Below are 27,519 nucleotides of genomic sequence, written 5' to 3'. Positions count from 1 at the left end.
AAATAGAAAACATCACCAGTATTTGTTCTTCCTCTGTGGGCTGCAAATCAGTTAAAAAAAAAAAAATCTTCTTGAACAGGGGCATTGAAAGTTCTGGCTTTTCAGACTATTTCCTGAATGTGTTCTGATTAAAACAGGATCTGAAAGTCTGATTGATAGTCTCTATTTCCTTTCTTAATGTCACAAATACATTCAGAATGTTGACTCCTGTGAAAGGTAGAATTGCTGAGCCGGATTGCGTTGCCTTCAGCAGTTCTTCATATTAGTTGGAGGAAATGATTTGACTAAGCACTTAAATCATGGATATGCAAGGCTGATTTTCTCAGGAAATAGTTATTGAATGGGATTTTGTGAGCCTCTCATCTATAAAAATGAAATAAAAGTCAGCATAGGATGGGCAATCAAGATGTAGTATTATACGCTTTTGGACTTTTACAAATAGAGTGACTCATTTGATCAAACAAAATACGTAAAGGTGAGTTGTTAAGCAGGTAAAAAAAAGTGATAAAGAAGTGGGTGTTACACCAGGGATATAAAACTGACATTATTGGGGGTAATGGTAGGAGACTGTGTAGTCTGCTTTTTGAGTCTACTGTTTTCTTGGAAGGAAGACTGCTGAAATAAAAGAAAACAATGGGGAAGACTTAAAACTCATAAAAACTTGGGAAACTTTCTGAAGTAGAACCAAAAGGTAACTTTTAAGGAAACTACTATTCGTTGATTTAGAATCAGCTCTTGGATTTGTTGCTACTGGAAAGAGAGGTGGATTGATTCTCTTTTCATTTTATTTTCATAAGTTTATTCTTATTTTATAGGTAAAATCATTTCCATTATCTTTCCAGTGTTAAAATCCAATCAAGCAATTTTAAAGATCAAATTGGTTTTGTTAAACAACACCTGAGTCAGACAGTGTGCCTCTATATAATGGAAGGGACAGGATAGTTTGCACAAATAGAAGATTTTTATGGCCAGAGAGGGAATGTAGCAAGGTTTTTAGAAAAAAAAAATTTAAGCAAGGCCACTCTGCCTTTGGGGAAGATATGGAGTTTCTTTACATAGATTAACTGCTTTTGTTGGGCTGGACTGGTCAGGATTGCATTCCTGGAAGGTGCTGAAACTGTTATTGCCTTGGATATTAAATCTCAGTTTGGAGACCTGGGCTTGGCCTGAATAATCCTATCTTGGACCCACTGTTTCTTTTCTTTATCACCAGAAAGATACTTTAAAGTCTTGTTCTGATTGTTCTAGCAACTCTGTTCTTCAGACATAATTTTTTTTGTTGTTTGAGTTTATTTAATTCTTTGGTGGTATGATTCTTGGTTGTAACTTTGCATCCAAAATTTCCTGTTAGAAAGTCAGTGGTACTCATTTACAGAGTCTCCTTGGCAGAAGTCTTGAGAACGTCTGCTAAGACATACTCTATTGCATCGTCAATAAAATTTAGAAAGACATAAATATTTCCTTAAGGGGTTGTCTTGCTCTGGGTCTTTCCTGTTGTCTCCAGGGCTTCACAACCTCCTAGGGCCATGTTGCTTCTTTAACACAATCTTCCATACTTGTCTTCTATCCTTGACATTGACCTCTTACCTTCTAAAGATAGGGCAACTGCATGAGGGTGGATCTCTCTGCTATCAATGGAATGTTCTCCCATGCTCCACCTCCATTGTTTTTCAGGCATGGAGAACCATGGTGGAGGTCCTAGTTTTTAGTATGGCTTCTATCTCATATTTCCTATGTCATATTTTCCCTCTTCTTTTTATTTCCATCACTGTCCCATCACTTAAGGATTCAACATGGTTTCTGATCTATTTTTGTACATCACTATATGTTTATTTAAGATATATTTTCTCTCATCTATGGGGATTTGACAGTTCTCAAATGACACTTTGAATACAATTAAAGCTTTTATAGGTTTAATTTAGATAATTGTATTTACCCAGATATCTTCACTGCTATTTCAACTCAGACTCACTTTTAAGACTCACCACTAATTGTCTTTTTACTGTAGGTACTATTGCCATGCATATCCAGAGACCTATTGAAAGTGGAGAACCATGATGGAATTATTTTTATACCTTTTTAGCACTAACAATGTATGAATCTCAAGAAGACTTATACTAAATAATAAGACAAAGATAAGCTATCTTATTTCATTTCTTTACTATTATAGATCTTAAACATAACTATTTTTTCTACCAAAGGGGACAAAAAGATATCAACAGGAGGAGATATTTTAAAATTGAAAACTATTAATACCTTATCTCATTGTTAGGATAATTTGCCAATAAAAAATACTCTCTTAGGTTCAAATCCACAAACATATATGGCAAATGGATTCACACAAGAGGGTTTAGAAAACAGCCTTTTGTAAATATAGTGAGATTTAATTGCCTATCAAAAATAACTGATTTTTGAGGATGAGGATTTTGCTCCCTAGAGGATGGTCAACACTCATTTTTATCATATGAGAATTTAAAGCTATTTCTCAGGAGAGTTGTCAAGGAAGCCTTAAAAGGAATCTCTTTATTCTCATATACATTTCCTGATCTGTTTTTCTTTCTGCTGTTAAAATTAAGTGGATCCTGTACTGAAACGTATCCTCATTGCTTTTTATTCTCCCCAGAATTATTCATGTCATAGTCTATTTTTCTCCATTTATTATACTAATTTGCTTTTAATTTGACAGTTTTTCTCATGTTTCAATGCATTGTTTTGACAGTTAGTTATTCATCAAGATTTTACTTGAAAAAAGATGATAATTCATGTTCACATTTACCTTATTTTAGTCATTCTTTTTATTCCATAGTCCTACATGCATTACAATGACAGAGACTATAACTGACAAGATAATGGATTGAAGTTTAGAAGTTGATCTAGCTAAAGAGGGTTCGCTGGATACTGAAAACTAAATTGAAAGCAAAAAAAAAAAAAAAATAGAGGAATGCAAAAAAAAATCCCTTTGAGAGATGGACAATATAATCTAATTTAAAAAGTCACTATCTATGCTTAACCATAAGATTTACCTGCACAGGTGCATCGGGCATGACTATTGAGAAGAATGTCAGTTTTTCTTAACCTGTGCTGTCTGCTCTCCTCTCTGCTTTGTACATTCCCCTTGAGAAATGGAATTTGTTGTTTTCATTCCTTTTCTTCTCTACACTTAACCTGTCCTTCTTATTTTTGTTGCTTAGTTTTTTCCTAAAACTAAAAACTTTCTTTCACTCCCTCCCTCCTAGTCTCATTTCGGCTCCTTCTCAAGTATTTTAGCAACTCTTTCTGACATAGTTTTAATGATGAAGATGAAATTTGTTTTTTCACATTCTTCTCCATTTACTCCTATGTCCTATTCCTTAAGAAGTTTGATAAAGAAAATTGAACTTATAGTTATGCTTTGAAAATGAGCTTTTGATTGCCAATGTTTACAAGCCTCTCAAGCAAAGGGGTCCAATACCTTGCAGAAGCAGCAGTGGGCCACTTGCAAGGAGCTGTTTATTCAGTGTATTATGTCAAGGGCCTTCCAAAACAGATGAGATAATAGAGATCAAAAAAGATAAATTCATGCCATTTTTAGAAACATGAATGGAGCTGAAAGAAATAACGCTAAGCAAAATAAGTCAGAAGGAGAAGATAAATATCAGATCGTGTCACTAAAATTGGAAGATAGAGAAGCTAAGAGTCAGATCAAGACAAACTTAAAATCTAACCCTTAAAAGCTGTCTATAGAACTGACTAAGGTGGGGAAGGGGAGGGGTCAGAACAAAGAGAGAAGGAAGCACAATGGTCTATGGGGGTGAACTATGATGACAATACCTGATGGGGTATCAAAATGTTACCTCATTTAAAAATAAATAAAATAGTATGAAGTGAAATAAGTTAAACATAAAAAGACAATGAAAGACAAGTCCCGTTCTGAATCTTCTTTTTTCTTCTCAATAGACCAGTTTGAGTTGGAGCCTGCTCTAGAAAGGATATAAAATAAAATTATTTCACAATTTTTCATAAAAAACTTGTGTAAGGTTCATGCAGTTGAATCAATACCACCTTCTCCTTATTCAGAACAATTAAGGAAAAAGATCGAAAGCCCTATAATTTACAAATATGAACTTTATAAACACAAAAGGAAATGTCAATTCAATACTGATTTTTATAACCGTGTTTTTATTTAATTTTTATTATTTGGGGATAATGATCATACTAAAATCCATGTTAATATGATAGACAAATGCAATGTGCTTTTATAAGGACTTAATCATATTGCAGTATTTATAATTTTATTTTAAATTCTTAATGAAATGGTCAGTACAAATTTTACAGACATAAGATGGGGTTTTGACATCACTATATTTTTTAAATCACTCTTAAATAAGGCCATTATCATATTTAGCACATAGCTATTATATATCTACTTCTTAGAAGCACTGTTTTAAACAATAAGTGAAAAAGATCATTTTCTCATAAAAGCTAATTTAGATTTAATGTTGTGAACATCCCATGTACTTTACAGAAAGCCACTACTTAACTAAAAATATTTAAAAAATAATTTCACACAAAAAATTAAATGCCACTATTTAGTATTTTATTGTAGAGCTGGGAACATTACATAAATGGCAAAGAAATAAAACAGGGAAGAAGGCCTATTAAGCAGCCTAGACTTTATTTATATGAAAGACTGTTGAAACTCCTGCTCGAGATAGTGAATTTCAATTTATTTAATAGCTAAACAGGTCCATGTCACAATTAATTTCTTTTAAAAACCTGGTTTTCAAATATCAAATTGGACAAATACCTGATAAATACTTTCTTCCTTAAAATATGTAACTTTTGTTTGCCCAGCAGCTCTGCTTTTTCAGCTACAAATGGCATGTCACCCCACTTTATTGTTCTAGAGATGCCCTTTTGCTGCATAATAGAGGATTAGTTTCAAACAGGAAAAATTATAGTGCTCACTCTGAGCCCACTCTCTTGGCCTCAGATCAGTTGATCTAGTTATAGGCACAGGCACATGGCCAGAGTTGGCCAATGCACTCATTCTGGAGCCTTTTCTTGTTACCATGTGCATTTATTGTAGCTTAAGTTTTATTATGTAAACAGATTATTAGTTGCCAATGGACGCACGTCATGCTTCATTGGCTAAAGGAGCAAAGGTGATTTCTCTGATGGGGAGGAGAAAGAGAGAGAGAGAGAGAGAGAGTAGGAGAGAGAGAGGGGAGAGAGAAAGAGGAGAGACAGGAGAGTGAGACCTTTAAAATAAAAAAAAAAAAAGAAAAAAAAAAGAAATTACTGTACCCCTCAAAGTAGAAGAGAGACGGATAGTCCTAATGGCATTTGCATTATTTGAATTCTTTTTTTTTTTTTTTAAGATTTATTTATTTGTTTGTTTGTTTGTTTATACAAGCACTGGGTACAGTCAGAAGCGCAGGAGGGTGAGAGAATTCACCAGAGACAGAGCGGGGAGCAAAACAGGCAGACAGACGAAGTACACTGCTGAGGGGAGCAGAGGTCTGCGCGCCATGTGGGACCCTCCTCCTGTGGACGGGGAGCAGCCGGGGATCGAACCAGCGCCGCAGAGGCTGTGGGCAGCTTCGCAACCCAGCGCTCAACCGCTGTGCCACCGGGGAGGCCCCATTATTTGAATTCTTGTTTCTCTTCTTTGCCTGGAGTTTGGTTCTTCCACATGCTAATCTCAAATTCTTTCAAGAAACGGACCCCTTTGCATTTTGTTCTTTTTTGAGTTGTCTCTCATTACCACCAAAATATTTCTAATAATCACAAATTATATAGTATTTTACAAGTCTCATTTAGAGAGACATCCTTTTGAAGAAAGGCAAACTTGTAAATATAGTCTATGGTCAGATGCAGCGATTCCTCATAAACCTAATATCAATTTTGGTTAATGTTTAAAGAAAGTAAACAGCTAAAGTAAAGCTGTTGAATCTATTAAGAGATGCTTAGAAGTATTATAGGCTTTGAGATGTGGACTTAATTTAATGAGTTAGAAAGGTAACTGAAATAAGTTGGCATAAGAAATTTCCTTACTTGGTTTAACCTCATACAGAGTTAAATAATCTCAATGATTTTTAATGTGATTACTAATCACCAAGTTGTCAAAAAATGGAAAACGTGCCTATTTCCCTAAATAAACTCAGTTTCCTCTTGCATGTAAAATGAGCTCTTATGATCCATTTCTAAATTCCTTTTCACTTTAAGATCTTTTTAAGGGTCTTCATCACAAAAAGCAGTCTTCTAAGTTCCCTGTTTTTGTGAAGACATAAGCCCCAATATTCTGTAACTTTAATGTTTAATGGAGGAGATAAAGAAAATATGTTCACTTTTATATGGATGTCCATATAGTAGGTGCAGATATTTATGAAAAGGTTTTAACAGTCCTTAGAAAGCCAAGAGCCTGTGTCTGCCTTTGAAGAACATCACTATTTCTGTGGCCTCCATCACCATTTAGAAATTGGGAACTCAGACCTATCTGGTAGCCCAGCACCTCCTGTTTAAAATTAGAGTTCAAGGTTTATTTATTTATTTTTTTAGGATAATGACTGTATGGAATATGCTGAGGAGAACAAATCAGGATAGAGCTCTGCCTTTTGCAGACAGACAGAAGAACACACCAACTGGGCAGATTGCCCATCTTCCAAAGGCACCTCCTTCAGCAGCTGCTGAACCATGATGATGTGATTCTTGCCCCTCATGATCATTTCCGTTTCCTTGACTGCTCCTTATTGAACATCGCAGTGGTAAGTCTCTGCTGCCTAAGCACCCCCGCCCCCTCTGTGTTGCAACTTTGCTTGTTTGACTCAACTTTCCTTCTTTCGACCTATGCTCATGGCTTTCTGGTGATGACACATTCATTCTGGCCATTTTCTGATCTGGCCATTTCGCTTCTCTTTCCAAAGCCAAGTCCTCAGACGATTATAATTCACTTGTCCCTTAGATTTCTTAGAAAAATTTAAATTCACTCTTGAAGATTTAAATTCATTTCATTTAAATTTATTGAAATCTTTCATAAAATCTACTGCTGGTTTATAGCTTATGAGGCCACTTAGAGAGTTTTCAGTGGACTGGAGAGAGAATACAAAGACAGTGCCATGGGTAGAGTAGAAAACTAGGGAGAGCTGGAGAAAGGGATATCACTTAAAAGTAAAGTTATTATGTGAGTCTGCATTTGCTGGTCTGTTTTACTAGTGTAGGCATTTTTGCTTAAGGTTTATTTGTTCCTTTCACATAACGTCTGACAAAGAATTGATAGCAAATCAATATTGTTTCAATTAATAAATGGAAAATAATAGCGAGTGTAAACCAAGTTTATCAAAGAATAAAGGAGATATTATAATCCATATCTGAATCATCTTTGTGGAAGATGAAGGGAAGGAAAAAGGCAAGATTCTCTCAGATTTTGGGTTACTGTTTCTGAGTCATTAGTGATATTCACGATCAGGGGTAACAGAGGAGAGAAGAGTCTCTGAAGATGCAGAGGATGACTTTGGCTTTTGTGGCATTTAATTTTTGATACCCTGGGGAAAACCCAAGGAGCTGTCTTTTAGGGATGTAGATATTTCAATCTGGAACTCAGAAGAGAGATTGAGGCTGGAGATCTGTTTTCAATGATGGGATTCTTAAAGAGGGGAACTTCAGTATTTTAAAAACAAACTGCAAGAATATGCCATGAAAGAGATGGGAGGAAATTGATCCAAGAACTAGAAAGGTAAACAAAAATGTCATGGAAATTTAGAGAAGAGAAACTACTGAATGCTATGAGGTTGTCAAACATGCTTCTTGCAAAAGTGCCAGAATATAAATCCGGCATGACCTATCCAAACAGGGGGAACACAAATCTTATCAGCTGGTACTTCCCTTTGATCTGAGTTTGATTCTGTGTAGGGCTGGCTGTAAAGGTAACTGAAGGCTGCATAGAGAAGGCTGTTTTAATAGCTTTATTCTCTCTTCAAACTGGAATGCATGCTGCTGTCTTCTGTCATGATGTGAATGAAACATTCATGTTTCTCTTTCTCTCCCAGTGAGCATTTTGTTTGAGTGACTGAGAAGCCTGCCTTTGCTTTAAAGTGAACAATGTAACTTCTGAGTTCTTAAAATAATCTCTGGAAAATACTCTCATTTCAACCTGCGGTTATTTACTTCCCAAGTAGTATTTGAACATAGTTGGCAGTACAATTCTTTACACATAGATTGTGTCTACTCGGGGTATTCATTTATGTCAGATAAATGAATGACGTAATTATGGACACAGGTTTATTGATCTGTTATCATGGCCCACATGCAGTTGACTGCGATGAATCTTTACAGTCTGCATGTGGGCATAATCACTAGTACTGGAACTATTTTTGATCATTTTGAAGTGGACTTAGTCTGTGGGAGAAGACTGATAATGAAACGCAATAAAAAATAATGAGCTAAATGAACCAATATTCACCTAAAACATTTCTAACTCTTGGTGATTTTGCAAGAATGTTCTTATCTATTCTATGACTTAGTTTTTGACTCTGAAAAGTTGTGTCTACTTGAACTTGGGCCATGGGCCTAATTTGTGATTCCAGCTTTTGCAAATTGGAACATATATTAGAGTTCAGATTTCCTAAGCCAAGGATATATTACAAATCCCCATTTCTTCTTTACTAATGGAAAAATGAAGTGATCTTCAATGGGGAGGGACTCCCTCTTCAATGGGATTGCCTGTAGAACAAAGGCTATTTGCATGTAAGTTTGGAATCATTGTGTGTAAAAGGTGGTGTGTTTTGATGTATCATATCAATCACTTTGTTCTTTTGTTAAGATTTTTGTTTTGTGTTTCGCAGAATATAAATCTGGTTTATTGCCTTTAAATATTTATGTGGAGTCATATATTATCTTTAAAATTTAATGTTTTTCATGGCATATTTCATAGATTAGAATTAAGAGCTTCTATAATTTATGAGCCAACCAATTGAGTTTATGAATATAAAATGGAACCAATCAAGCCACTAGAATGAAGATACAGAAGTGAAGTTGCCCTGGAAATATTAGTTACTAGTAGTTGAGAACTGTATTATGCTAAAATAAAATAGATTACCTCTATGAGAATTCTAAACAATCCAGTAAAATTTGATTTTGTGGGTTCCCCTCCACTATATCCAGGAGAACCAAATTTGGACTGAATGAGGGACTGAATGTTTCTATCCCTTAAATTTCATAAATTGAAGCTCTGACCCAGTGTGATGGTATTTGAAGGTGGAATCTCTGAAAAGTTATTAGGTTGGATTAGATCTATGAGAGTGGGGTCATCATGGAATTAGTGGCTATATATCAATAAGAAGGGAGAAGGAGATTTCTTTCTCCACTTGTGAAACACAGCTCGAAGGTGCAAGCCAGTAAGAGACTTCTCACAAGAAATGGGGTTGGCCATGCACCTTGATCTTGGATTTCTGTAAGTAAATTTCAACCAATCTATGGTATGCTGTTATGGGAGCCCATGTCCCCCAAGGCAATGATGATATTTCCTTACCTGCTTCCTTGTTTCTTTATTTTTCAGAATTTGATTTCTCCCTCCATATTTCAAATACTGACAAATCAATAACCAAAATTGAAATGATGTCATTGTTGTCAAGAATAAGGTGGTTGTTTAATTAGTGTTGAGAAGAGTAAGGCAGAGAATGTGTTTTGAGGGGAGAGCTATCCCACTGGCCCAGTGCACCACCGTTTGTGTATTCTAACTGCTAAATGCAGTTGAAAAGAAGTAGGCAAAGATGAAGCTTATTTTGGATTTGGTTGGGGATGGAGAAGGACTTTGAAAATAAAAATATTTTACTGGGCACATCTGTAAATTCTTTAAAATTATGTCAAAGTATGTAAAATTGGAGCAAATTATTCAACATGTAGCTGCTTAGTAAAATCTATAGTTTACATTTTTTTGCTCTTACTCTAGCCTCTACTTTTGTGTTACAAAACAATTTTATGCGTCTCAGAGTTCTGTATGATCTACATTCACTATTGTGAATGCCTTTCTACAAATGGACATTAAAATCTATGAACTCATTTGGAAAGTCAGTATGTATTTGCTGGAGTGCAGTGTTTTGTTTCAACCGTGTAAGTTAAGGTCTAGCCTCTGGAGCCAGATTTCTGCATCGATTTCCTGGCTGAGTTCTGCAAATGTGGTTGGCACCTTCCGAGGGTAGCTCAGGTAGCCAGGAACTGAGATTATGTTTACCATTTTCATAAACCCTCATGGAATAAATATAGGCTCCTGTCACCATTTTTTCTACTCTCCCCACCTCTGGCCTTTAGCAGGAAGGAAGTATCATTTTCATCTTTTGGTACAATGAAAGCTCTGAGAATCTAGTTACAATTTCTCCTAGCAAATGGAATCCCAGAAGTGTCTGTACATAGCTGAAATGCACATGTCTTCTCCCCTTAGAGTTTTTTTTTTTTTTTTTTTTCAGACTACGGTTGAAAAATAGCTGCTCTTTAAATTATTCCATTACTTTACAGAGGAAGTATTAATTACATGACTGCAAGCATAGATCAGGCTGGGATGTAATTACAGGGCTTACTTTGTCTCTGTTGTCCAACAGAATTAGGCAGGAAGTGTTCATGATGCCAGCAGTTTAAGGTGTTTTGGAGCCCATTATGTTTTTGGTTCCCTCAAGAACTTAAGCATGGATCAGATGACATTTCTGTTGCCCAATTGTCTGGAATAACGACAAAGCAAGTATTGCTGGAGAAACATTTTTACAAGTTTTATATGTGTAATTGATAGAAAATGTTATAGGAATTCTTCTAAAGGTAGTCTTCTGTGGCGTTCCTTATTATCTGAGTTTTTTCTTTTGTCATAGTGTGAGTCCACTGCTGACTGTATTTGATCATCACATTAAACAATGATACGATTGAGAAGATAAAAATATGTTTGCATTATGCAGGTTTTGTTCCTTTTTTAATAATTCTGTCAGAAGTGTTTTATTCTTCACATCTAATTTCAAATTACAATGCCAGAATAGAAATAGAAGTTTCTAAAACTACCCTTCTATTTTATTTCCTTTGTTAGTGTTATGATTTCCTGTATTGTGATTTTTCATCACTCTTTTAAAGATGGAATCTATTTAAACCTTTACTTGTGAGGTCTCTTGCAAGGCCCCTGCAACCATTATGATCAGGTTTATCTCAACTTTTCAGCTTCGCCCCATCGGTTAAAGGAAGCTTTCACACGGCACAGCAGACCTCTCCTGTCTCGCCCGCTGCTCCCCTCAGCAGTGTATTTCAGTCAGTCTGCCTGTTCTGTTCCCCACTCTGTCTCTGGTGGGTCCTCTCACTCCCCACATCTCTGGCCTGTACCCCAGCTCTTGTATGCATAAATAAATAATTTTTTTAAGGAGGCTTTTCAGTTTGCTACTCCCTTCCATCATTTAGGGTTCTACATCTTCTGAAAATTCTTCTTATAGTTAAATGTTCTTCTCCATCTCTTCCCCTGTCCCAACTATTCTTTTTTAGACTTTTCTTGTTAATATTGGGCAAGCTGTATTTACATCCCTACTCTTTGCTCAGACTTTCACATTTTTAGACTCTTGGGTTTCCTCACATTCTACCCCAAATTATACTTTGAGTATACTTTTTATTTTTTCTGGGAGCACATGTGCATATAATCACTTTTAGTTGAAGTTTCATAACTCTGACCTTGTTGCTGTTTTTGCAATCGTTGTGCTTATTTCCTGTTCAAAGTTTCATCTTTCCTATTCTTACTCTTTTCCTTTTAAAACAGAATGAGAATTTCTACCACATATCAGAGGGGAGAAATGAGCCTTCAGGGATGTGCAGGCCTCTGTTCCCCCTCCCATTTTTTTTTTTTTAATCATATTAGTAAACACCATCAATCCAAAGACACAGACTTGGATTTTGCCTAACATTTTCATTCTTTGCTGAGAAAATAACACTAAATTTTATTGACTAATTTGTTTCTAAAGAAATGAAAAATCATATTTAATATGTCGCAAGAGTTGAGTTCTAGGTAAATTTATAAACTAAGAAACAAAACAAAAAATAGTGAGAAGACAGTGTGTTGTAACAGACTCACTAAGGCGCTAAGGCAGCAGGGGTAGAGATACAAAGTCAGAAGGCTTGGGCCTTGACCTGCCTGTTACTTGCTACATGGCATTGTTGGACACATCTTCCAACTTCCTTAAATCAACGTCTGCATATAAGAGAAAATGTCATTCAAGAATTGTCTTGTTAAAAATCAAATGGAATTATTGATGTGAGTGCCTCATTTTCTTTATCTTCTGTCCTATTGCTTTATATTAATCAGTCTGTGCACATTTTCACTACCCTTGTTTGTTTTTAAACCTATACTTACGGAGTAGAAAGCAGTGATATATGTTTGGTGAAGGTCACACAGTATAATAGAGCACAGAATCTAAACAAGCTCATTTGTGTATTTATCTTAGCTTCCTATTGGTATAATCTTGAGCAAGATGCTTAACTTCTTTAAATCTCGACTTTTCTGCTGATAGATTTGGAATAATAATAATATGAGACAGCATAGAAAGCACTTAGTGCATCAATTAGTACATGGTTCATAAGCATTTAGTCAATGTTCGTGATCATGAAAACCATAACAATCTCAAAATTGCTGCAAGCCAACAGCCTCATTAATAACCATCATAATATCAATCAGGAATATAATGTTTAGCTGCCTTCTTTCCTTAAAAACCTATACCACATAGTGTTCTGACATCGCTTAGAAATGCAGCTCCACTTTGTAAAATAAAGTTAGTATATTTTCTGAATTAGTTCAAACTACAAATGGGTTTCTTTTTAGTGAAATACAAATGTTCCTATTTTGTATCATTTTCTCTTTTAAAAGATAACATTTGGGTATTTGTAACCGAGATATTGTGTAAATGCAAATGATAGTTAATAAGTCAATAATTAAGAGGGCAGCTTGTTATACTGGACAGTGAATTTCATAACAGGAATCTTGATATTGTAAGCCATTTATTTTAGTTCCCAGAAGTGTCATTATGTATTTATTTAACTAGAAATCTTATTTAAAAAAATCTATAATCCCTGCCTTGCATTTTTCTCCTTAGGTGGAGAAAATGCACTTTTATTAAGGAAAAATGGAAGCTGTGAAATTTACTTAGTGTTTCTCTTGAAAAATATACAAATCTGTGGCCACAGTGAGGAAAGAGTCTCTGAGAATTTATCATGCATAAGATACCTGAGTTTGAGTTAAATGATATAGAAAAAGATATAAAAAGCTTCAATTCTGTTTTTTTTAAATGGTTGAAATATTAGTGCTATCCATTTCAGAGAACTGAAATGTTAAATATGCTTTTGGCAGAAGTTTTAAGGAGAAAAACTTTAACAACTTGGGCAAAGATTATTTTAGTAAGTATATGAATGGCTGCTATGGTCATATGACTTTTCCCAATTCTTGAAAATGGTTTGATTTACTTAACATTTAATTTAATTTCTTAATATTACTAATACAAATAGCATGTTCATTTTGCATGATGAAAAGAAATATTTGTGTGGATGAGCTTGTTATATATATTTGCCAAAAAATAAGTGCTTGCTCTTCCAAGTGGAGAGGTGTCAATGGGAAATATCCTCCCAGTCTCCCAGTGGGAATGCCTCCCAACCTCCCTCCCACCCCTGGCAGTGAAACCCCAGCGTGTGACTCTATTATAGCCAATGGAACAAGAGAGAAATGAACTCCTCCCATCCTGCCTTGTAAGACTTTCCAATGATTCACACCTGCCCTGTTCTACTTCTGACTGGCTGGATGTGACCCTGGGGTGACCTTTGATGCCTCAGGAGCTGACTTCCAGGCTGACTGGGTGGGGGAAGCTCCCCTGCCAGCCAGGAGTTAGAAAACCTGTACTGGATATTAGAGAGTAAAATGGCACTCAAATTATGTGAATCTATTCAGTTGCGGGTTATTGCAGCAATTTTCATTCATACATTTTCTCAGCTGCTTCCTGAATTGTTACAAATTGATGTAACCCCAAATTGTGCCATTATACAGCTTACAGCTCTTATGTAATGTTTAGTCTTGATATTCTACAATAACCTTTAATTTTACATGTAGGTAGTCTTACAGCAATTGTCAGAACTCTGTATGGCTTCAAAAAATTTCTTTCCAAATAAAACACTCACGTTTAGCCTCTTCTCACATCCTGTTCAATTTTATATAATCATTAATTAATATTTCAAAGATCTTGTATACCTCTGAAGTAGCTAATACTAAAGAACTGATAATTCTCTTTCTGCAGGGAATAAAACTCTTCGATTCTTGAACTCTTAGAAAAGATTCTAGAATGATGATTCAACACTGTTCTTCTGACTGTACTCCAAGTTATAAAATGTTGGCACCTTCAGTTACCATTTTTACTTTTATAGTGACATGTACACAATTCCCTTTTTAGCCTAATTTTTATTCTTGTAACATCAAGGCCAGAATTTTTTTTTTGGTGTGAATACTTTTTCAGAATCTTATCCTTAAGATATACCACATGGACTAGTTTCCTGGACATCTGGTTTTCTGTTTAAAAAAATAGTAATTTTATAACAGTTTTTATTTTAACCATAATCTTGATTTGGACAGTTACATTAATTTAGTTTTGCTAAGAGAATGATGGAGCATAAATTCAGATACTGAGGAGGAGAAAGAAAGGAAACATATTAAAAATTATACTTGTGCCTCCTATTCCTCAGGGTCACTAATGGATTACATCACTCCCTTCAAAAGACATTTTATCCTAAGCTTCAATCACACATTTGCCAATATCACTAATCCTCGTGTCCTGTAGTTCTCCCATTGAGTACTATTGAATTAGTTTACATTTAAAACTACAATTTTTGCTCAATTCAATAGTCTGCATTCCCTAGGCTAGAGAGGCTTCTGCAAAAACTCACACACCAAGCAGTTGAGTACTATTACTGTTTATTGTCTCCACGTTCATTTGGACCCCATACGGGTATCTGGCAATGCTTACATGTTTCCCTAGTCAACTCTATTGCTAATCCTCCACAGAGAAAAACAATTTTTTTAATAACAACCTTTTTTTTTTTTTTGCAAGTGTCAGAAAACCAACTGGAACTAGCTTAAGCAATCGGGAGAATTTATTAAAATCTTTCTGGAATGTCTCACAGAATCAAAGAACTCCAGGAACAACTGGAACCAGGGGATTAAATTCCATCATGTCCCATCTTGTGTTTATTATCTTCTTTGTGACTCTATTTTTTTTTTCTGTTCAGAACACATCTGCTCTGTATTCCATGTGATAGGAAACACTTGGGGAACACAGCAAAGCACAATAGGATATGACATTCAGGTTCCTATCCTAAAATTGAATTACTTTAAATTCAGTGATTTTTACAGGATGGTACTAGAAACTCTGGATGAGCACAGATTGGTTATAATTGAGTATGGTGGCCAGTTTGGGGCTAATCAACTAATCAAACAGGCATATCTATAACAAAATAATTATGTATTTCAAGTGGGAACAATATCTATGAGGCAGAGTGGACAGGACAATGACTAGAACTATACGGGTGATGGCAAATGTTACCATAGACAAATGATTCATGAAACTTCTCTGTTTTCCTTAGACTATAATCTCAACATGTTTCCATTCTCAAAAAAATTACTTTCCTTTCTGTTTCATAAATATAATAGGAACATGTACCTAAAACTTAAAGTGTTCCTTCTTCTGTCCCCTCCTCCCATTTTTATGATAACATACCTCAGACTTGTGAATTTCTAGGTCTTTACAATTTGTTGTCTACCATTTTGTCTCTGAACTGGGTCCCACAACTCTTGCCTTTGCACTCTTGGTTTGAACTCTACGCTATTGCCAGATAAAACATCTGAATCAACAGTTCTTTCCATAAATCTGTCTTAAGAAGATCCTTTCTTGGGATACTTATTGCAATAAAAAAGGCAAAGAAACATCCTTAGCTTGGCATTAGTATGGCTCTCTAGTCCATGATACAACCTACTTTCCCAGCTTTCTCTTTTATTACTCCCTTACATGTATGTAGTATACTTCACATGTTTTCATTGATTTCTTTTACAGCTTCTATAATCCCTGCTTTAGTACCCTTCTCCTGTTTTACATTTTGAAATCTCATTAACCTGTCAAGATTCATGAGTAGCCATCGATTTTAAAATGTGTTTCTTTATCCCTTTACCATAACAATCTCATCTTTTTACAGAGGCTATTGTTCTGTGGACTCTTGTCTTACACAAAACACATTGAACTTTATATTAAGGTCCCGAGGTCACTGGCCACTCTCCATTTATCTAAGTTTTCTAACGTAGACATTACAGAGAACCCTTTTTGCCTTCAAAAGCAAATAAGCTTATTTGGAATATATTGACATAGACTTTTATATTATCTAATGGGAATTTAATACCTTTTCAAATTTCCCCTGTTAGAATCCATTTGCACACAAAATTTTCTACAAATACCAACTTCTCTAGTAATGATGATAGGCTCAAATTGAGGGGTTTACATAAAAATGCATACATATATAGTATGCACACACCTCTCCCCCCCTTATAGATTCTATACTTTGACATCATTTTTTCTTCTGCTCCTTTAGTTTTCTTTATATACCTATAGGAACAAAACTGCAAGTTCTTCCCCATCCATCATTAGACATCATCTTTAGAGCAAGTTTTCTCCTTTGAATATCCTTCTTACACATTTTATTGTGTTGTAGGAAGGGTGGGGTATTTATCCTCATTGATCTCGTGTAGCACCAACAGTCATACCCCCTACACACTTGAAATGCTAATTAACATTAAGTGACTCAGATGTTAAGTGTCCCATTGCTTCAATTCATAATATAGGGACAGAAAAAAAATCTAGAGAATTAGAAAACAAATATCAAAATCTGTCTTTTAAACTTGTAAGGGTTCTAGGAATTATGAATGCATCCCTCTGTGAATTTATACCAGCACATTGCCTCACTCTATGGGGTTGGAAAAAAGTAAAAGGGAACTAAGTATGTGATATAAATTAGATGAATAGCTTGAATGGGGAAACATATTAGGAGAGGACATTCATATTCATAAATAATTTTATTAATTTTATTAGTTCAGTTCCTGGTTTTACTTACCTCTAGTTAGTGTCTTTGTTGCAATATTTTTGCCAAGTGTTGAAATGACTTTAATGGGTTCTCTTATTTTCCCAAGTGTGAGAAGAATTAATTCTTCATGATGTCAAAACTAGGAAATTGTTTCAATGGTTTGGATTACAAGACTCATTCATGTCCTAATTAAGAACATTGTTCTCATATGACTGAATTTATGTCTGAATAAATGTGGCTTTCAGAATGATCTATTAGAGGCGCTCTTCAGTTTCTAATAATTTTATATTACATCTTAACTCAGAGAAAGCCATTTTAATAATACAATTATTTGAAAGGATGGAAACTTCAAAACATGAACTTAAAACAATAAAGGTGCACTTGTCACCCTTAGTTTTAAAGTTATATGAAATGGGTTGTTGAAGCATATTTTACTATATATTATCTCCCCGAGTATAATAAATATACACATTTTACTAGTTAGGTTTGGTTTAAAGAAACAAAGGCACTAGGAGTGATAAAGATTGGGGAATCGATCAAAAGCATTTGACCTTGCATACTTGTAGGATCTGGCTAAGCATTTCTGTAAGCCTGCTTTGTACACTGAAGGTCTGGCCTGAAATCAGCAAGACAGATGATTGGAAAGGAAGGATGTTGAGGGCGCAAGTTTGCACCCAGGACAGTGAGCTAGAATCCATGGAGGGCTCTCACCACCTGCAGCTCTTCGCATGGTGACTTGAGGGTGAGACGGGTGTCCTCCAAGGAGCCTGACACAGACCTGGCCCCAGAGTCAGAAAAAACAAAGAAGTAGCTCCTCAGGAGTTGGAAGAACAAGTTCTGTTGCTGCCAAAGGAGTTGGACACAGAGCCTGGGATTCCGGGCCGTGGAGGGGACTGGTGGTTGGTGGCACAGCCGCCGGCCGGTTCCTGCTCCACTTAGACCTGTGAGCCTGCAGGCTGGAAGCCGAGCACTGGAGTTGCAACAGCGCCTGATGCATGGCCTCCAGCTTCCCGGAGTAAAAGGATACGCCTGCTGTTTTTCTTCCACCTTTCAAACATCGCCCCAAATATATCCTGTGGCCCCCAGAAACTTGGAACTATGCAGAGAAGGGAATTCTGAAAACTGTAGTTCTTTACAAGTTAGATGAGCTCATAGAAAGGAATTCACTTTGCATATGTTAAGAGTAAAAAAAAAAAAAAAAAAGAAAAACTCATTCTATCCCATCTTTCTCCCTGGAACAAAGACAACATCTCTTGGTCAGTGTTACGTGTTCAACAGGATTCTCATGGTCACCTCAGTGCTGCAGCAGATAACATCTCAGGAAGCCCCATGCTGGTCACCTTTCTTCCAGACATACTGGATATGATCTTAATTGTCAAGGATATGAAGAGAAGATAATAAGATAATAAGGGAAGAACAGCCATATGATGTGGTAATTGTTAGTCTGGGAACTGGAAGCTTTAAGAAAGATATTGGGTAATAAAGACTTGGAGCCTTGCATGTTTAACTTCATCATAGTGACCTGAGGTGTGTATTTATTATGATGGTTCCCACTGAACCCTGACTGAGAGGACCAGGAGACTTATTTCCATCATCAGGGCAGCCTGCTAGTGAAGCAGGGCTGTGTTCTAACCATCCGTGGACAGTGCAGGGGCACGTACAGGGCAAGGAGATGGACCCTTGTGAGGAAAATGTAAAAGAAGCATAATGCTTGCAAACTGAGCAAAACTAAGAAAGCAATTCATGGAGAAAGGTTTTACAGTGGCCCTCTTTGGAGCCACTGATAATTAACCAAACAAATAATTCAAATGTAGCCAACTGGTTTCAGCAGATTTCCTTAGGGAGTTGCAACACTTTAAATTCTATATTATGCTATTGTTGAATCAGTGTCTCACTGCAGCATGCAAACACATAGTACTTGATTTATGATTGTGGGATTAATAAATGAAGATCAATATTCTAAATGATGTAATAGAAAAGCAGCAAGGAATCTCTTGTATGTAATAAACAGCAATTGAACTTTAGTTGTAGCATATAGAGTCATGATGAATTCTGCCAAGTCTATGAATTTATGCTGTCACAAATTACTGAGTGATAAGATAGAATTTTCTCATAATAGCAATGTAGTTACATATTAAATATTATAGATTTTTTTCACATGACACCAAGAATTCAAAAGTTTTATTTTCACTCCTTATTCACATGGGTGTGATTTTAGCAGTTGATGTTTCTGTTTACAGGGCAACTCATTGTTCTTTGCTGCATCTTGGTTGGAGTGGAAAACATGTCTTACTCACACTGTGTGATGTTAGGGAGGAACCTTAGGCTTTAGAATCAGAGCATCTGCTTAAGGAATCAGCTGAATGCTAGTTTGTGTTTCTGTATAACGGGGGGACGGAATGCCGTTGTTCCCCCAATCTGAGTTACTCCAACAGTTGCTGAACACAACAGAAGATACAATGAGTTGTAAATGTTAAATAGCGTGAAAATCTCAGTTAACATTGATTTGCATCTCAGCTTTGTAGTACTGCTAGGACTACCGAGCAAGGACAACCATTTTTGTAAAAGGACCTAAATGGAGATGTCTCTGTTTGATTTACGAAACTACTCTCACTTTTTGCCTGAGATATACTCATCCTATTGCTCACTGAAAATACACGTCATTTCATCTTTCTCATGGCCTGGCTCTCTGTTCAATGAGCTGGGAAGTAGCATCATATTTGTTCTCTATCTTCTCGGTTATTCTATAATAATTATTCATGTACAGCAGAAACTTCTGTTGTGAGGCATGCTATTTCCAGACTTGATTTGAAACTGTGTTTGGATATGGGGTTGACTTCTACTAGATATATCCAAATTTTCACTTCCTTTCTTACATTCACCTTTTCATAGTCACCCAGTCCCTTACTCTCTGGTCTATCAACAGACTTCTGCCAACACTATTTTTAAAAAAAACTCTTGCCTTGGATCAGAGTGTGAGTTGATTTTTCAACATTATTGTCTGGCTAATCCCAAACCCTGAGTAATTCTAACTGTCCAGTTTCTTTGTTCCAGAGCTGTGGAGAGTGTTAGAGAAAATCATGCATCCTGTATCCATGCATATTCTTGAAAATGTCCTGTCTCGACCTAGCTGGAACTAACCTAATTACAGGCAAAATGAATGTAGCAACCAAATAACTGCGTTTGCAAAATGTATTCTCCTGAACCAGTCCCCCGCTGCCCACAGGCTTTTCTCTCTCACATACTGCTCACATCCTGACCCTTGGCCTCCTCATTTCATCTGTGTTTGCCCCATTTCTGGTTTTGGCATCTCTGCTTACTCTTACCTGCCTCATCTGCTGGCTTCAAGCTAATCTCCATGGGTTTGTCGTGTTCAAACTGATTATCCAATATTTTGAATACCCTGGCTTGGCTCCAGGATGACATTTTATGAACTTTCCTCATGGATAGCCTCAGAAAGGCTGGCGTTCTCAGGATCTGGCCTTTCCTGAGAGATTACTGATTAGACAATGGTTCCTAACCCTAATTAAACCCACAATTCTTTTTGGCAACATTTTTCCTCCCCATTTTAAACAGCTTTGTTTTTCCAAAGCAAATTCTAAGTCTCCTACTACTTTCTTCAAACTACTTCACATCAGGTCTTTTGTTTTTAATCAGTAACTTTGTCTTTTCTTCCTCAGAGAAAATAGAAGTGATGAAAGTACACTCCCATTGCCCAACCCTGTCCTGTGACCTGTATTCTCACAGTCCTACATTATTTTTGTTAGCACAAAACCAAGGGGGTATCCGTGGACTCCAAATGTTAAGGGGTGCACACTCCAAATGGTAAGGGTTGCATGCTCAAAAAGGCATTCAGCCATCTGCACACACAAAGGTAAAGGAAGAATATTCTGTGTGTAAAGGGTTTTTTTGCTTTTTAAGAATTAGTATGTCTCGAGAGAGGGAAGGAAAGATGTAAACAATAGTTCCCCATAAAACTCCCCAAATGACCCCATCCTCTTGCAGGCAAATACCCAGCCAAAGAGGCCTGGCTGAAGCAGGGCCATTGAGGCCTAAAAACTTGCCTCAAATGTAAGGTGCCTCCTGGCAGGGAACACCAAGAAAGGAGTTAAGGAGGTCCTGGAGAGCTGGCACAGGAGACAACCAAACATTTTAAAAGTAACCTACATATTCCAACATGAAAGCAAGATAATGACTGCGACGCTCTCTGCCAAGGCCAAGGCGCAGCCTTCCCAAGTGGGTGTCTCACCCATGTATATGTGTCTTCCAAGTGTTTGACATGTCTTTCCTCCAAGTATCTCTTCACATGGCCCCTTTGTTCCACCTCCCTTTATACATTTGTCTCGCTGCTTCTCAGCCTCCCCCCTCCCGGAGCTCTGGTTCATGGCCTGCTGGGCGTTGTACTCCATGGCAGCTGTAGGTATGTAGGGCATGGAAAATGGCACCTGTTCAATATTCCTCCCCCTTTCATAGAGATGGGTAGAGTTTTCAGAGGAAAGAAGTTTCCTTGTCCTATCCAAGAGTATTGCCTTTTTTCTCCTGATGGTCATTCTGGATCCCTATTTTCAGGCTTTAAACATGTATTCCTTCTTATTTTTTGTTACGCATACATCTACCATCTTTGAACCTGTTACTTTCACTTACTGACTCACTTTCTTTTACCTTCCAGTAAAAGTAGTTTGGCAAAAGTAGTTTCCCTTAACTTTGCTTTGTTGCTTGTGCATTTTTTTTTTCCTAGATGGACAATTCATGCTCATATCATTTATTCATTTGATCATGGTCTATTCTAGTGACATTTATTGAGTTCTTATATATCAGCCTGACTCTGTACTCTGAGACATTTGGGTCTCCATACTGCTACAATTGTCTTTCAAAAATTTACTCACTAAAAATCCTTCATTGACTTCTCTTCTAAGATCCTTCATGTTCTAGAAATCACACTCCTGTCTAGTTTTATCTTTGAACATGCTACACCTTAAATCCTACTTTCCAGTCAAATGAACCTCTTTCATTAATTACTCTGTGCTTTCTCCATTTCTTGGTCTCTGCACAGGCTGTTTTGTCTTTCCACAACACTCAACTGTCTTTTCCTCTGTACTCTTAATGTTTACATATTTTCAAAACTGCTCCCTGGAAGCTTTTCCATCCCTTCTCTGGCTGATATTATATTCTACCTAGATACACTCTAAGCACATGAGAATTCATTTTTATATTTTACCACTTATTTTATTTGCCTATTTATATCTACCTCTTCAGTAGACCATAAACCTTATGGATAAGAACTTAATTTTTCATGCCATTTTATCTTCAGAACATGATAAAGGTCTACTTTTAGGCTCTCTTAAGTCTTTACTCTGAGTTTCCTAATAAAAATATGCTGAATCAATGAAAGAGTCCTTGTGCAAATTAAATGGCTAAAGGAGGATATCACTTTCTCATGGAATCTTATGGAAAGTTTCACAGTCATACATGGGAGACTTTACACAGCAGAGCCATTTTCCTCAAAGTAAATATTTATGGGAGAGTTTGCTTTAAGGAATTTTATGAAGTAGTAATATATTGACACACTTCCTCATCCATTTCTCATAATTCCTCTTCAATTCTGGCATTTTGTGGTCCACAGTAAGATCCCTCATTGTACACTTTAACGACCGAGTTCCTTTATTGAGTAACCCAACCAGATTTTTCTGTCAGGTGCCACCTCCCCAAATCCATTTCTACTGTCAAAATCTGTTTCCAAGGCTATGTGGTTAATCTTAAACAAACTTACATCAGTGTTTGAAAATGACTATATACTATTCATCTAAGAGAACAATAAATTGACTTTCAAACAAGGCAGGTGTTAGGGGCAACAATCCCCCGTCAACTGATAATCTGCATATAGTTTTTAATGCCCCCTCACAATTGCTAAAAGTCTGCTATTGTCTGGAAACCTTAGCAATGATACAAAGATATACCCTTATTTTGTATGTTACATGTTACTTATTTTGTATGTTACATGTTTACATAGTTTATTCTTACAATTAAGCTAGAGAAAAGAAAATATTAAGAGTTGTATAAGAAAACAATAATGTACTTGTTGATATCATAAGTTTCCTCCATATATTAACAAGAAAATTTGCATATTGTAGGTCCACCCTGTTTAAATTGGTGTTGTTCAAAGGGCAACTGCACTTTAATAAAGCCCTAAAGTGACTTAATTCCAAAGAATGATTGACACTGATATTTAAAAAATCTGTGGCTGACCAATGATGAAGAGAGATTTTTGGTTTGTAGCTTTTCTTTTTTAAATGTCTTCTCAAGTCACGCCCTGGTGAAGTTACTTATTTTGCCACAGTTTCTTTCCTCAGACGTTTTGGGAAAGTGTTGAAAACAGAAGTAGCAAAAAATTGTCATCTCCATGAATTTCTTCAGTTTGTTGTTTCTTTCCCCTTCACTTTCCCTAATTTTCCTAACATTTATTTTCATTTTATAAGATTTATTTCCTACATAATCTACTTTGATTACTACTTATATGTAGTCTAAAATGAACTTGCTTTTATAAGGAATCTTCATTGTGCCTTCCACATTATCTTTCTAGTTCTTACTATGGTTATATATACATAGGTGTTTAGTAAGTCTACATGGGAACAAAATATTATAAACAAATGTGAGTGAACAAGAAATCATTGTATAAAAATCACTGTATAAAAGTCAATAGTCCATTTATTTTTTTTTAAAGACTTTTTTTTAAGATTTATTTTTATTTATTTATACAAGCACTGGGTACAGTCAGAAGCGTGAGAGGGTGAGAGAATTCACCAGAGCCAGAGCGGGGAGCAGAGCAGACAGAAGGACCGAAGTACACTGCTGAGGGGAGCAGCGGGTGGCAGGAGAGGTCTAAGCGCCATGTGGGACCCTCCTCCGGTGCCCAGGGAGCAGCCGGGGATCAAACCGGTGCTGCAGAGGCTGCGGGCAGCTTCGCAACCCAGCACTCAACCGCTGTGCCACCGGGTAGGCCCTTGTCCATTTATTTTGGTTGCTATAATTCTAGCACCATTCGAGGAGATATCTATATAACCATATATCTATATATCTGTCATCTAAAATACACAGTGCCATCAATTGAGATTTTATTTTTGTGGGTGTAATCTCTGTAGGCTAGATACTTTTATCTTTTATTCTCATTAATGAGACTGATGGCCATCATATATGTGAACTATCCATGGGCCAATAAAACTTTTTTCTGTTTTCAAGTTGGAAGCTGAGGCACTGAGAGGTTACAAAAAGTGACCTCAATTTCTAATGACAGACTGTGAGCTCCCTCATGTCACAGGTCATGTGACCTTAGAGTCTGTTTTCCTGAACATATGCATCTTTATGTGTGCAGCATTCAATAATCCCTTGAAGGCTTGAAATACTCAGGACTGATTCTAGGTTTCCTGACCTTCTACCTAAAGTTCTTTCTATGGCACTAATTTGCTTCATAAAGAGGTCAGTAGAAATTGGAAGTGGACTGCTTGACCTACTGCCTGTAGCCTTGGGCATTCCAAGATTGGATGAACAATGGGATTTCTATATAGGTACTGGGTTAGAGTGGGAAGAATACTTTGTTTCAATCACATCTTCTTGCCTTTTGCTTATGGGAATAACCACTCCAGTTATTGATTTTTGGCTCCTTTCATTCTTAACAGAATCCAAGTCATAACCAAGATGTGAAATTTAACCAACAGAGTTAATCTCCAGCCAAATTTGCACCAACTAATGACTTTTTGCTGCCACTACATATTAGTTTTAGCAATAAGTCATGGCCAAGTTTCATACTGCCTTCAGGGAAATATGCTAGATGTTGAAATGGAAATAGGTGAAGGAGGGTATATGGTGTACAGGGTGCACATTTTGAAAATAAAGGCTCAAGGGTCATAAATATCATTGCATTGGTACAAAACAGGTCAAAGCATCAGGAATTGCTCATAACTATATTGTTAGAGATGCCAGCTTGGGCATGATGGCTCATTTATAGTGACTACACCACATAACAACTAAGTGTAGATGTTCATTATATTTCAGATGCATGAATACTGGAGATTTTTATTTAATTCCATGTAACTACACTGAATGCCTAAAGTACACACACACAACTGGATTAATTGAATTCCTGAATGAGGTGATTGGTCATTTATATAACTGATATGGTAAACCTTAAACATTTCTCTCTACTATACAAATTAAAAGAAAATAACATTTTTTTCTTAGTAACACTTTTTAAGACTATAGAATGGGTTATAGGTTTTACAAAGTCCAGTTTAACCTTCTTAAGGGAACTTCTAAGGTAAATTCTTTTGTATAAAATCACTGTCCATTTTCCAAAATTCAAATTAAGGCTTAAAATGGCCAGGTCTGATTCTAGATCTCTTGACCTTCTACCTTGAAACACTAACAATAGGTTTTTAGATAGAGATAAAGATGAAGGTTACTGAAAAACAACTTTTAAAATCATCCTTAGTCTAATGTGTAGCTGGAGTGCAGAGTACACACAGTTCATACTGCTTAATGATGAACCTTAATTTAAATTTTGGGTGAAGAAACAAGGAGGATTTATCTGAAACTGAGATAATACTGATTACATTATATCCCTCAAACCCATATTATAGCATAAAAGGACAAACATTTCATAATCTTCCAACTGAAAGTGTTTTTATACTTAAAATGTCAGTTCTAACTCATTATCTCAATACTTTTTTTTTTAAAATAACACACTTGCCACTGGAGTTTAAGTGATTTGTGGTTCAGATTTCTCATTTTTCTTGTGCTGGTATCTTGGTCATGAAAAACCCTATTATCTTGTTAAAAGAGTCAAATGCCTCTTATCTAGAAGATCACCAAAAAGTGATCAGAAAATGTACATTTTGTCAAACTAAGAAATCACATTGTCTATCCTAATCACCACACTTTGAAAACTAAGACATTTTTAGAAACAATTCATACAAAGATTGTATGGAAAGAAAATCCAAATGCAATATAAAAACCAATCCATTAGCAACCTGACTTTCCTGGAAGATAATCAGCAACAGCTGTTTAACCGTTAACATCAACAATTCATACTGAAAGCTGCAAAATTGGAACAAATAACTCTCCATCTTTATAGAAAAATAGCTGTATAACAAAAGGTTATTTTTTTCTACTTAGCAAAGTATTTATGACAACTAACTTTATTTAATTTCCATCTTCATATAATTTATCATTAATGCACAACAAACTGCATTTGGGACTTAATTCCCAGCCCATATTGTTTAAAGATACATCATTTATCATTCCTTTAATGTCTCTCCATATTTTCTTATTCTCTCAAAGGATGTTATTTTAAGATGTATCTTTTTGGTTTTGTTATTACCTGGTGGGAAATAGGAACACCTTCACAATGAATAAGCAGACACTCAATGGAGGTAGAAGGCCAGTGATCAGGAATTTTGGTGACACTAAGAAAAGAACCACGAGCAGTTAGATGATTTGCATTCCCTTACAGTAACAGACATTGAACAACTTTCCAAAACAAGGTAACACCTCAGACCTGTGAGAATGGCTATTAAAAAACCCAAAGACACAAGGGTTAGCAATGGGTATAGAAAATGTAATTCCTGTACATTGTCGGTGCGAATGTAAAATGGTATAGCCAATACGGAAAACTGTATGGCGATTACTAAAAAAATTAAATATAGTAATATCCTATGATCCAGATATCCCCCTTTTGGGTATTTATCTGGAGAATATGAAAACGCAATCCAAAGGAATATGTCCACCTCCATGTTTATTGCCGCATTTTTCACAGTAGCCAAGATTGGAAACAATGTAAGTGCTCATTGACAGATTAGTGGATAAAGAAGATGTGGTTTCTGTTTACACTGTGGAATACTGCTCTGCTATAAAAATGTTGAAATCTTGCCATTTGCAACAATATGAATGGAGACTAGAGGACATTATACTTAGTGAAATAGAAAGACAAGCACAAGCACCTTTTCACTCACATGTGGTGGCAAAGATAAAAAAAAAAAAAAAACCAGAAGCGAACTCAGACTACAAGAAGAAAATACTGGTTAGCAGGAGGGAAGGGAGACAGAAGGGTGGATAAATGGGCAGACTGGTGATAGAAGGAAGCTCGATGTTTGGCGATGAGCATAGTGCAGTTGCTTTATGTCTGTATGCTGGAAACCTATGTAGTTATAAACCAGGGATACTTCAATACAAAAAAGAAGCTAGAGGAACTAACCTCACTTTGCATCTTCCTCTGGGGTCGTTCAGGAGATCTCATGTGCAACGCAGATGGTATCAGACTTTCAAGGAGTTATAAGGACAAGGGGGTGATAAAACTGAGAGAGTGAGTCATTAGTGGTGTGAAATTTTGAATCAAAATTCTATAGAGCTTTGGTTCAGCTGGAGCAAAAGGGG

General features: G+C 36.2%; 1 long non-coding RNA gene across 1 annotated transcript in view; it reads left to right on the top strand.

The window, feature by feature from the left end:
- Positions 1–6,548: 6,548 nt before the first annotated feature.
- Positions 6,549–27,519, top strand: part of LOC129146879 (uncharacterized) — a 214,805-nt gene continuing 193,834 nt past the window's right edge. Inside the window, exon 1 of the long non-coding RNA XR_008554204.1 lies at positions 6,549–6,746. This is a non-coding gene — a long non-coding RNA (uncharacterized LOC129146879). The remainder of the gene's footprint in view (positions 6,747–27,519) is intronic.

Source organism: Talpa occidentalis, unplaced genomic scaffold (assembly GCF_014898055.3).
Source record: "Talpa occidentalis isolate TD23 unplaced genomic scaffold, MPIMG_talOcc4v2.1 talOcc4.5, whole genome shotgun sequence".
Taxonomy (NCBI): Eukaryota; Metazoa; Chordata; class Mammalia; order Eulipotyphla; family Talpidae; genus Talpa; species Talpa occidentalis.
The sequence above is the reverse complement of the archived record's forward strand: the minus strand, read 5'-3'. Positions and strand labels throughout refer to the sequence as shown.